Raw genomic sequence first — 6,074 nt, 5'->3', positions numbered from 1 at the left:
TTTCCTGCCGTCGTACCGGGAAAAGCCAACCGGCCGCGGCGGCCAGCTGCGGCGCCTCGGCGAGATTTCGTGAGCGAGAGAAAAGTGGAGGAAAGAAGATTGCACGCCCTTCCACTCCGCACCTCTTGCACGCCCCCCCCCCCCCCCCTTTTTTTTTTTTTTGCCGTCCTTAGCCGTCATGGCCCGGACGCGAGAGAAAGAAAGTGAGAGAGACAATAGGCGGCACCACGGGCACGTGTCAAGAAATGACACGTTTCCCCGTTGGCACGAGACCCCCGAGGGCGATGGCGACGGTCACGTGGCGGTACAGGTGTAAGAACGGACGCTCCCCCCCCCCCCCCCCCCTCCCTTCCTAGACTGCGCCCAAAGTCACCGGAAGTAAGCCCGGGTAATCTCGGAATGTGTGGCTTCCGCACAATGGCGTGGAGAAAACTTGTTAGGCAAGGGCTCCAACCACAACCGGCGCTTCTCCCGAGAAAATTTTCCGCGAACTTGGCGCGGACCACCTGACCCTTACTTCCAAAAAGGGAAGAAAGTGGTCAGTTTTTTGTAGCGAGAGCTTCGCACGTCCACTCTGCTTGCTCACAGAGGTCCGAGGAAGCTGATCCTTTCGGGTAGTCATAAGGGAAAGAAAAGTAGACAGGAAGGACAGCGATTCGAAATAAAGTGAAAATGAAAGGTATTGACGTATTCCAAAAACCAGAAAAAAAGGAAGTACTCTACACATCACGGAGTCGCGAAGAAACGCTTTGTTTCGTCTGGACACGAAGTTACAAAAGAAAAAAAAAACAGCGTTAGCAATACACGATAAGGAACCAATGTACTGAGATACGTTTACGGCAAGCTTAGGACCATGGCTGCCGCATTTGACGTATTACATACGCATGTGCCAGGAAGTTTTGCATTGTCATGGATTGTAAAGACAAGATTGAAGTGCATGTATTACGCGTCATATCTGTTTGTGACTGCGTTTTACAATAGATAAATAGCTTAGGCTATCATGCGCCAAACGCAAAATTATAAGGTATGTGGAGTTTAACGCTCCCAAGCTTTTGCACGTCGGCTATGAGGGAAGCCGTAGTGGAGGGACGTGGGTTAACCTCGACCGTCTGCGGTTCTTTAACGGGCACTTGCATCGCACAGTACAAGGACGTTTCTGAATTTCGCCTTGATCGAGGGGCCTTTTGCTCCGTGTACGAAGCGAAACATCGCCGAAAACTATTTAGCACCACGGTACCTCGCAACTTGTGTCCGATAAAAGCGTTCGGAAAATATCTTCGCCCAGCGAGTCGAGAATGGAAGTAAATATTGCACAATTTACGAACATAAAAAAAAGCCGCGATCAGAGTGTTTTCTCGAAAGCTAGGTACTTGTTCTGACGACACGTATCCGCAGGAGTAAACAAGAGATTGCTAGATAGTGAATTGTGAAATAGCCATGCAACGAAGTGACTCCCTCTATATCCTTGAGAGAGCGAAAAAAGACGGCGAAGCGCAGGAAGGCGTAGCTCGCGCATATGTGCGAATAAACATCGTTGCTGCGCGAAGTCGCCGCTCAAGGTGTCTTCTGACCAATGCGCTCAACGCGCGCAACTGCCTTCATCGTTTTTGCGCGTGCATGGCTTAGCTTCCGGAGTGGCCAAAAAACAGGTGCTGCTGTTTTTTTTTTCTCTCTCTCTCTCTTGAAATGTCACGGAAGAAATAAAGGATTAGCATACGGCACCCGTAGGCTAATTCCCCCCCCCCCCCCCCCTACCGTGTCCGTCTGAAGTCGGGAGGGGTTAGGAATGGCGACAGCGGGTTTTTGCGCGTGCATGGCTTAGCTTCCGGAGTGGCCAAGAAACAGGTGCTGCTGTTTTTTTTTCTCTCTCTCTCTCTTGAAATGTCACGGAAGAAATAAAGGATTAGCATACGGCACCCGTAGGCTAATCCCCCCCCCCCCCCCCTACCGTGTCCGTCTGAAGTCGGGAGGGGTTAGGAATGGCGACAGCGGGTTTTTGCGCGTGCATGGCTTAGCTTCCAGAGTGGCCAAAAAACAGGTGCTGCTGTTTTTTTTTCTCTCTCTCTCTGTTGAAATGTCACGGAAGAAATAAAGGATTAGCATACGGCACCCGTAGGCTAATTCCCCCCCCCCCCCCCCTTACGTGTCCGTCTGAAGTCGGGAGGGGTTAGGAAAGGCGACAGCGGGTCGCGCGCTTCGGATGCTGTACAAGGCTGCGGGAAAGACCGCGACCGCCTTGTAGGGGACCAAGGGGTCGGCGACCGTCTCCCATTGAAGAGAGATGACCTGTCAAGTGGGGGTGGGGGACAGTAAGGTCGGCGACTTTTGAAACCCCCGAAGCAGTGGACTTACTGGCGCCTCTAGAGTCGGGCTCTGGCCAGAGTTGCCAGATGCCGCCGAGCAAATAAGCAAATAACCACCCCAAAACAAGGCCAAAAAAAGTGGCGCGACTTTTGCTAAGAAGCCCAAAAGAAGCGGACGATAACAAACTTTCTCATTCTTGAAAATCGTTTAATTATAGTATCCAAAAATCGCAGAAATACGAAGGGAAGGTGATCAAATTACTTTATTTTGAACAGCGACGATATCCACGAGAATGATCGAAAACACTCATGTACTTTTTAACATTGTCCCCACGGTAGCCTGCACCCTGTTCATTGCGCGTTTGCCAGTATACATGAATGAAGTTTCTTGTTCACTCCTTCCAACGTATGTTTAATTTCACGGCTCAACTACACACAGTCATCGTCGGTAGTGTTCGACCCATCAGGAAAATCCTCCGCATCCACATCGGAACCATACATGTTTTTAGAGTTGAATAGCTGCAACATTTTTAATGTCGGTTGAAAGTCCCGGCAGCAAACACCTCAAAACTCTTTTGCCATATTTCGGGCACTTCGAAGCCAATTTGCACAAACACCGGCAACACACTACGACATAGACAACCACGAGTGCTGGCAAGGCATGTGGCAAGGCGTCAAATTATTGATGAATGGAGAGGGACTGTTTCGTACTTTGTGACTCCTGCTACTATCGCGTATATTTAACGACAAACGCGCGTGATGGGCATTAAAATAACAATATTTGTAGGAACAGTGCAAGTAAGCCCCCAAAAAACGCGACAAGCGGCTGTAAAAATTTACAAGCGACTCGGTGAAAAAAGAAGCCCAAATTCGCTTATATTAAGCGGAACTGGCAACCCTGGCTCTGGCGAGCACTGGGCTCCGCCCACATGTATCAACAGTGCCATCGCAGCGGTATTGGTCGGAATTGGGCGAGAGCGGATTCAATAAAGCTCCGCCCAATTATCGAAGGGTTAAAACCCGCTGCGAGCAAAGAGCAGGGAGGAGCGCGCCGAGTCCCAGTCTCGGCCGCTTTTCTGCAGCCTTTTTTTAACAGCCTTTTTCAAGTTCTTATATTCGGTCCCGTCTTCAATAAATCAGTTTTGTCTCAAGAAGTTTGGAATTGCTGCCCCAACCGGCAACGTGTCGCCGGACGAGCGAACGAAGTACCGCTGACCAACCTACGATCGGACCAACCGGCCATATCCGACCTTTTATTTTAACTCGTCCCAAAGCGACTCAGGCTATGAGGGACGCCGTAGTGAAGGTCTCCGGAAATTTCGACCACCTGCGGTTCTTAAATGTGCACTGACATCACAAAGCACACGGGCCTCTATAATTTCGCCGCCATCGAAATTCAGCCGCCGCGGCCGGGATGGAACCCGCGTCTATTGGGTCAGCAGCACCGTAACCTATGAGCCACTGCGGCGGCGACAGTTTATGGGCACCGCCGCCGCGGTGGCTCAGCGGTTATGGTGCTCGGCTGCTGACCCGAAAGACGCGGGTTCGATCCCGGCCGCGGCGGCTAGAATTTCTTTGGAGGAGAAATTCTAGAGGCCCGTGTACTGCGCGATGTCAGTGCACGTTAAAGAACCCCAGGTGGTCGAAATTTCCGGAGCCCTCCACTACGGCGTCTCTCATAGCCTGAGTCGCTATGGGACGTTAAACCCCATAAACCAAACCAAACCAGTTTATGGGCACCGAATATTTCGAGTGCAGCTTAAATCGGGAAAGTATACATTCACCCCTGGCTGGTAATGACAGTAATGACAAGTCATTTGCGCTCTTTCTTCTGAGCTCTGTAACCACTGAGGATAAGATATTAAAAGGAAACAACACATACTAGTTCGTGCGCAACCGCTGTTCAAAACTAAAGAGAAAGGCTGGGGCGAGTCTTCTGCACTTGAGCATGGCTGTGGAAGATGAAAATACTCGTGCAACCATCATATGCAGTCGACCATCGAACTAGTCGAGATGGAATACTGTTCTGAATGTTAAACTGTCCGATAATTGGGCAAATATCGGTATGAATCTATTATCACTGCGATTAACACACTTTTTTTTTTCTTTCGAGAGATATACGCTTTTCTTTAATAATTGTAAATCACCGCATTTTACCATTATTGCAGTTGCACTAGCTGGACAGGTCTGAGAAGATCTGTATTTATATGCTGTTCATGATGATGAATTTTAAAGGCGCAAAAGCAGTTTTGACCGAAAAGCGTTATGACACAAAGTATTTTTCGTCTACACAAAGGGGTGGGGGTGTGTATAAGGTTCATTTTCTAATCTTTTCACCCGAAAGAAGCCGAGCACCAGGCCAAGACAAAGCTTGCACACCCACTGTACTACCTCGGGGTACCCTGCGGCACTGGGGATCGAACCCGGCACCTCCGGCATGCGAAGCGGATGCTCAAACTACTAGGCCACCACTGCGGCTTTTTGTATGCTGAAAAGATCTGCCTTATTACGTATCGTTTCGAGTGTGCACGACATACGGTAAGGACACTCTTTTCTTTTCTTCCTTCGCGGTTTGTGTAGCGTACACCCATTCATCCCCTCCCCCCGCCCACTATTAAGTTTTAACAGTGTTACACTTAATTGCAAATAAATTATTAAGCGTGATCTGAAGGGCAAGGTTCGCACTCTTCATACCACTTTTGTCGACACAACTCACTGAATCCGGATTTCCTCGCGGTCGCTCGCCTTAGCTGAACAGAGGGCGTTGCCATTGCTACAGTAGACATTAAAACTCATTGAAAACGAATGCAGTATGTTCGCGTGTGGTCGCTGTGCTCTTTCCGACATCAAACCCGGTGCGGCTAAAGCAGTTGCAGCCAGCAGATACGCGGTGCATGGTATGGTTCTATTTATAACGCGCATTCTTAGCGCAACAAACAGGCAATATCTCCTGGGTCCTTCTTGCTCTCGCTCCCGATATGACACTGCCAGGAAATAACTCACCAAAGCCGCTGCTTATCATTCCACGCAGGGTGTCTTATCGGGCCGTGCTGCAAATTCGGCATCAGACTTGAAGTGTTCACCACGTGAGCGTAGTACCTTATCATTTGTGTAGATGACAACTTATCCGCCCTAAATACTGCCAAAGAAAAAAAAAATAACACTGCCCTTTTCGTCGCCAAGCAAGATACGCGGACAAAAGTGAAGTAGAACGCGTTAAGTCATAGGAACATGATAAGAGGCAAGGTTCCAGTGCTCTGAACAGCGGAACCATTGGTGTCACATGAGTGAAAATGAAAGAATGTAGACATTAGAGAGGCATATGCAATCTCCCAAGCACATCCTGAAAAGTGTATCAGTGACACTTCGGTTGCCTTAACAGAAACAGAAATAGACATAATCAAGAACGGATAGAGTTGGGCTGGCACGTGCATCGTCATGACGGAAGACCGGACACGTAATGAGCTAAAAATGCATAAAAGCGAGCGTTCCGAATGTGCCCCAATTTACACCCATCCTAACTACCGCACTACTTTTCGAGCCAACACAGCTGACATGTAGTAGATCGAGTGGCCGTGAAAACTTCACCCCTAAACTCCTACTTCAAGTTGCGGCAGTTCTCAACACAAATGCAAGTCTCTCTCCTTCATGCTCCGAAGCTTGAAGAACATTTTGTCAGAACTAGAAAGGTGACGCATTCCTCTGCTCGTGAACAAATGCAGTCATCAACGCCGGCGCGTAAAATGCATCAGCTGACGCATTCTTTTTTTT

This window comes from Amblyomma mixtum, chromosome 1 (genome assembly GCF_055824585.1).
Source record: "Amblyomma mixtum isolate Tamu chromosome 1, ASM5582458v1, whole genome shotgun sequence".
Classification (NCBI taxonomy): domain Eukaryota; kingdom Metazoa; phylum Arthropoda; class Arachnida; order Ixodida; family Ixodidae; genus Amblyomma; species Amblyomma mixtum.
The sequence above is the reverse complement of the archived record's forward strand: the minus strand, read 5'-3'. Positions refer to the sequence as shown.